This window comes from Telopea speciosissima, chromosome 5, assembly GCF_018873765.1.
Source record: "Telopea speciosissima isolate NSW1024214 ecotype Mountain lineage chromosome 5, Tspe_v1, whole genome shotgun sequence".
Taxonomy (NCBI): Eukaryota; Viridiplantae; Streptophyta; class Magnoliopsida; order Proteales; family Proteaceae; genus Telopea; species Telopea speciosissima.
Window position 1 is genome coordinate 32,797,911 of NC_057920.1, and position 7,234 is coordinate 32,805,144.

Sequence of the window (7,234 nt, forward strand, 5' to 3'; positions counted from 1 at the left end):
TATGTCAGATCTTACCGTTCAGTTTGTGGGTTGTATGGGGGAAGTGAACAACTTTACTTATGTATATATATCACAATCATTTCCCGTATCACTACATTTTCTCTTTCTTTCATTTCAAACATAGTATGTCTGCAACACTCTGATTTTACTTTCGGTAATGCTATGGATGTGTGTCTATGAGTGTATTAACTGGTTCTAGATCCATGGGATTTGGCGGATTGTCGTTATGCAATTCGGGTCACCTACCTAATCCTCCCAGGGGGTGGTTTGGGGTGTGACAGAGCTTGGTATCAAAGCGTGAGGCTCTTTCTACATTCACGGATGGCAGAATGGGGATAATAAGCTATCAATAATAAAACATGCTATGAATTAAAAGCTATAGGGGAGGTAGATGTAATTAAAAAGCAAATTGCATAATTACATTAATATAAAGATAACTGTGGTCGAGCCACTACATGGAGTTTGATTGAAAGTACTACTTTTAATTTACATAAGCTGACAAAAAAAGAAACTGTTACATAAACCATGATAAAAATAAAAAAAAAAAGAGACAAAAAGTCAGAACTACATCAAAGTCAAGTCAAGCTAAACATATAGAAGCAGGTTGGGATGCTACTCTGGTGGAGGTAAGTCACCCGGTAGAGGCTGAGTCTGTCATGAGTCGACGCGATAATATGCATCCCAAAAATCCAAGCATCGCTCTACTGATCCCACTCTACTCTCCAGGGACAAGAAGCCCTGATCCATCCTAGTAGACATGTCGGTGAGCTGGGTGCGGAGGCCCTAGAACTGTGACATCATCTGAGACCACCCGTAGGACTCTAGCACCTGTGAACTGGTAGCACCGGTCGCCTCATATGGGGGGCAAGTCAGTGAACTGTGCTCCAATCCCCTCTAAGTCACCCTCCTCCTCTAGCCCAACTCCCTGCTCCATCTGATCTCCCTCTTCTGGATCACTCTCTGGCTCCCCTGGCACCTTCATTTTCAGAATCGAGGTCTTATTGATGGGTCTAGACTTATCCCTATCCATATACTCACCATCTAAGGGAACATCAAAGTATCTAAACACCAAGGTTAGGGAACTTTCCATATGGAAGGTTCCCATCAGAAGGGTTTTGGGCATGGTACAACATGGCATGTAGAAATAGATATGGGAGATTGATGACTAGACCCCCCTTGCCCGCTCCCAATAGGCAGTAGGTGATGTAGGCTCTCAACATAGAAATACTCCCCCTATTCCCGCCCTTCGGGTAGATGTTATACGAAACACACCTACTAATGATCTGGGCACTAGGCTTATAGTTAGCCTTGGAGTTAGGAGTCCTCTTCGAACCTGTCAATGCCTTGAAGACCCTCCTCCTGGTCTCCAAGGAAAACATATCTGAGATGTCTATCCTTGGCTTGTAGTAGCATCTCTCGCCTGTGTTAGGCAGCCCAAGGATCTCTGCCAAGGTGGCAGTGGTGAGTCTAATATCCACTCCCTTTACCCTGCCTCTAACCCGAACTCTTGTGCCCTAGATGGCACTAGGTTACAATAGAAGTATCGAACTAAGTTAGGGTAACATGGCTCGGTGGGCAACAACATAGATGCCCAACCTAGGATATTGAACCTAGTGTATAAGTTGTACTGGTGGAAGTCATCCACCTGTACCACCCTCCCATTCATGATCTTTAGGGACCTAAACTTCGACCAATCTTGAGAATGCTCATACCTAGAAAACCAAAAATGGTCAAAATCCGGCTCCTCGGAAGAAGAATCCTCTCTCGATGAGGTGGGTGGCACAGAAGAAGATGAAGAATGCTCAAACTCGGACCGTAGCCTCTTGCGTGCTATGGATTTCCTCGTCGTACTATGTCTAGTGGATATGGTGCTGCAAAAAGGAAAGAATAGGAGAAGTTAGGGCAAGAAGAATCAGTAAAATCCAAGCCAAAGATAAGAAAATCATGAAAAATGACCTAAAACAAGAAAAAGTTAGAGAATCTTACCCCAGATCGCGTAGGATCGCGGGGACCCCGTGAAAATGGGTGGATATGGTGTGGAAGTAGTCACACTAGGCTTTGGAGCTCTGCCCTAGGTGTTTAGGAAGCTCTAGAGAACAAATAGAATGAAATAAGCTGGTCTCGGACTGTTATAAACTGGGCCCCGATTCTCTGGGCGATGCATCTAATGCCCAGAGACAACACCCAAAGAATGGAATTTTGCTATTTTTATATAAGAACTTATGAACTTGTGAGTTTTGCCTAGAAAGGATATAATAAACATAAAAACACAAATTAAACACATATGGAAATAATATAATAATAATAAAAATTTTAATTAAATAATAATACACTTGCGGATAAACAAAACATTGCATGTGGGTTGATAAAGTATAATGGAATGCATAGGGATTTTAGGATTTCCTTTATTTATTTAGATGATTAAGAATAAATAAACATGTTTATATCTATAAATAAATAGAGTATACTTATATATTAAATATTATGTGCCTATTGTCATGCATGTACAAACCATGATGGAATGATGTTGTGCAAACTTGAACATAGGTATGTAGGTATGCTGCAGTATATATTTATGGGATTTTAGGGAGAGTAGGCCCCACCATACCCACAACTTAGTTCAACCAAGAATAGGTTCTGATTGATTGTCCAATCGAAGTTGAACCCCATAGGTGCTAAGATGCCTCGAGCCAACCCATTTATTTCTCTTGCTCATGATTACTTAAATTCCTATAGAGATGTGCTTAATTCTTTTAATTAAGTATCCATAGTGACTTGATGCTTAGAACCTCTTCATGGCAGGACCATACTACGTTATTCAGGCCTGGAGACCCCAGTAAGATGCGATATATTAGGCAACTGAGGAGAAGACTGATCAGGATACGTGCGATACAAGCCCATGCCGAGCACCAGTTAGTAGTTTACTTAGCCCTTACGGACACTAATGGACCTGAGGATCGAGCTATTTACCTATTCCTAGTAGGCGAGGTTAGAAGTGACGTAGCCTATCTTTACATGCAGAATATCGTTGCTAGTTGGCAGTTGCAGAGGCTTACCTGTTAGGCACATGTACATAATTAGGAAGGTTATTATTTAAAATTTTTTTAAAAAAATTCAAATTGAACGTCATGCATAACACAACATAAAACAAATAAAAAGGGAACAAGAACAGAATGAATAAGCAAATAAAACACACCTTTCTGGGATGACCATATAAATTCACTGGAACTATGGAATAGGTATGTACATGTGTTAACTAGGATTTATTTGTTGACCTCGGTAAGGAGTGTTGGATTATTGAACAAGTTGCTCTTTCCAGAGAAGCAACCATGGTCAACATGAGAAATACTCAAGGCGGTCGTCGAGGAAGACGCCCTCGCATTATTTCGGAGGTTGAGCTGCCAAATGGAACCGAGGCCCAAAATTCTGAAGTATCAGCTACTTCGCTGAGAGCACCAATAGCTGCTCAAGCCACTGCTGCGGCACCTCAGCCAGGTATAGTAGTCGGTGAGGTGAATGCTTTCATGACTACTATGATACGGACCATGCAGCAACAACAAAAACTGTTGGGCCAAATGTCTACGTAATTTGCGGCCATGATGCATGAGTGTGCAGTACCACCTCCACCATCCAACTAGCCCGTACTTTTCCCACCACCTGTGCCTCAATACTTAGTGGAAAACTCTATTGCCAAGGTAATGGAGAGATTCAAGAAACTCCAACCACCCGTGTTTTCCAAGTTGAATTCCGAGGCAATGCAGCCGAAACGGTGGATTAGTGCCTTAGAGAAGGCATTTGATGTGCTCGAGTATTTGGATGCGCAAAAGCTTATATGTGGGGATTACCAGCTACAGAATGAAGCTGAAGCCTGGTGGAAGGCTACTAAGCCGAATCTTGAAGCCGCTCATCCAAATCCCATGTGGGAGCAATTTAAAGAAGTTTTCTTCAAGAACTACTTCCCAAAGAGCTTTAGGGACAGAAAAGAAGCTGAGTTCTCTGCACTGGTACAAGGAACCAAGTCAGTGTTGGACTATCAGCAACGGTTCGAACATCTGTTCCATTTCGCTCCAGAGCACCTGAAAGGGGAAGTCAGTAAGACAAAGAAATTTGATAAGGGACTTAAACCTGAGATCGGGTCTGTCTTGTCAATTATGGATATTCGGGGTTATGCTCAGATGGTCGACAAGGCGAAGACTATGGAGGATAGATTGAAGGAGAAAGAAAAAGAGAAGGCTACAAAGTTGCCCGGGTTGGGTAAAAGGCCAAGTAATTTCCAAACCTTTGGTTGGCCAATTAAGGTTTTTCAAGGGACAAGTTCAAGCCCCAATCCAACTCCGTACTGTAAGCCAAATGTGGGTCAGAACCCTTTTTGCCCCACTTTCAACCGACCTGCTCAACCGACTATGAGTCAAGCGACAACAGCAGCTTTGCCAACCCGACCAGCCACAAGCCAAGTGAGCCAAGCCTCAACACCAGTTGTTCCACCTTATAAGTGTTACGTGTGCAATAAAGAAGGGCACATGGCCAAAGAATGCAGGCAGTGCAGATACAACAATAACTCACCAAATCAGTCCTACGCTATGCCTGTTCAGCCACGGGACAATTAGATGCGAGGAAAGGTGTTCACATTAACAAACGAAGAAGCTGACGCGAACCCCGATGTAATGACAAGTAAGTCCACTGAACACTACTAAATTATAAGGGATAACCAGTGTATATATGTAACCTAAACTATATACAAACCCTAGGTATCCTGAGTGTCTCAACCATTCCTGCACCAGTGCTATTCGACTCAGGCGCATCCCACTCTTTCATTTCCACCACCTTTCCAAGTAGGATGGAAGATCAACCGAGAGACATCGGGCATGATTTAGTAGTCAGCACACCAACGAGTAGTGTCGTGAGCTTGAAGGAAGTCTACGACCCCTGTCAGGTAGAAATTTGTGGGAGGAACTTGACTGCACGGCTAATAAAGTTCGATATGAAGGACTTTGATGTGATATTAGGCATGGATTGGCTATCCGCCTATGGAGCAAACGTTATGTGCACGGAGAAGAAGATAATATTCAAGTTGGAGGATGGGTTAGTTTTCACCTATCAAAGTGAACTAAAGAGAAAACCCAGAAGGATAACCTTATCCGCCCTCCAGGCATGAAAATTGCTAGATGAAGGATGTCAAGGCTTTTTGTCCACTGTGACAGACACCGAGGCAAAGATAAAGCCCTTGGAGGAACTTGCCATCGTCAAAGAATTTCCTGATGTTTTTCTAGAACATCTGACCCCACTACCGCCTGATCGTGAGACAGAGTTCACGATTGATCTAACTCCTAGTGTAGCACCGATATCCAAGGCACCATATCGAATGACACCTATCGAATTGAAGGAGTTGCAGGTCCAACTACAAGACCTGCTGAAGAAAGGTTTTATATGACCTAGCATGTCTCCTTGGGGAGCACCCATACTATTCGTGAAGAAGAAGGATGGTAGCATGCGACTGTGTATCGACTACCGCGAGCTAAATAAGCTGACCATCAAGAATCAATACCTATTATCGTGCATCGACGACCTATTTGATCAGCTACAGGGAGTGAGGGTCTTCTCCAAGATTGATCTTAGGTCCGGATACCATCAATTGAAGATCAAGAGCGGCGATATTCACAAGACGACGTTTAGAACTCGATATGGACATTATGAATTCCTAGTCTTATCATTCGGGTTAACTAACGTCCCAGCGGCATTCATGGACATGATGAATAGAGTATTCCATGACGTGTTGGATAAGTTTGTCATTGTGTTTATTGATGACATTCTAGTGTACTCCAAGAGTGAAGAAGAGCACGCTCGACACCTTACCTTCGTGTTGCAGCGGTTGCGAGAACACCAGTTATATGCCAAGTTCAGCAAGTGTGTATTTTGGCTTCACCAAATTGGATTCATGGGGCACATCATCACCAAGGACGGCATTAAAGTAGACCCAGACAAAGTGAAAGCGGTTCTCGAGTGGGAGACTCCAAAAAGTGCCACTGAGATCCAAAGTTTCTTGGGTTTGGCCGGGTATTACTGCCGGTTTATTAAAAATTTCTTACGCATCTTGGCGCCCATGACGAAGCTAACGAAGAAGGGCACAAAGTTTGAATGGAATGAGGCCTGCGAGTAGAGCTTCCAAGAGTTAAGGAACCAGCTAGTGATGGCACCCATTTTGACCTTTCCGGATGGAACGGGAGGAATGGTGGTGTACACCGATGCATCCAAATCGAGATTGGGTGGCGTCTTGATGCAAAGAGGTAAAGTGGTCACCTATGCCTCGTGGCAACTACAGCAACATGAAAAGAACTACCCCACTCATTACTTAGAGTTGACAGCGGTAGTCTTCGCATTGAAGATATGGCGATATTACCTACATGGTGAAAAGAGTGAAATCTTCAACGATCACAACAGTCTGAAGTATTTCTTCACCCAAAAGGAGATGAACATGAGACAGAGGCGATGGTTAGAACTGATGAAGGATTATGATTGTGAGATCCAATACTACCCGACAAGGCCAACGTAGTGGCGAATGCACTAAGCAAGAAATCACAAACTGCGTCCCTCGCTTCCTTGGTCATATGCGAGTAGTTTTTAGAAGAAGCTCAAAAGTTTGATCTAGAACTCGTGATCGAAGGAACGGCTATGCAATTGGCAGCTATGGAATTACAGCCATCGATACGAGAAGAGATAATTGCGAAGCAACCATTGGACCCCGAATTGGCCCAAGATAATCTGGGAAGTACAGCAAGGAGTCCATAAGGACCCAAACTTCTCACTTGCCCATGATGGGGCATTGAAGTTTCGAGACAGATTATCCGTGCCTGATGATTATGATGTCCAAGACCGAATCCTTAAAGAGGCACACAACTCACCCTATTCAATCCACCCTAGAAGCACGAAGATGTATAAGGATCTAAAGAAGTACTATTGGTGGATTGGGATGAAGGAGACCATAGCAGTATACGTGTCTGAATGCCTCACCTGCCAACAAATAAAGGCAGAGAGACATCGACCCTATGGATTACTGCAGCCACTCCCCATACCTGAATGGAAGTGGGAAAGGATCACTATGGATTTTGTGACAAATCTACCCAACACCAGGAAAGAGATGAATGCAATTTGGGTGATTGTAGACGGACTGACAAAAGCACCTCACTTCATCCCCATCAGGATAAACTATTCGATGGAGAAGCTTGCCCAACTATAC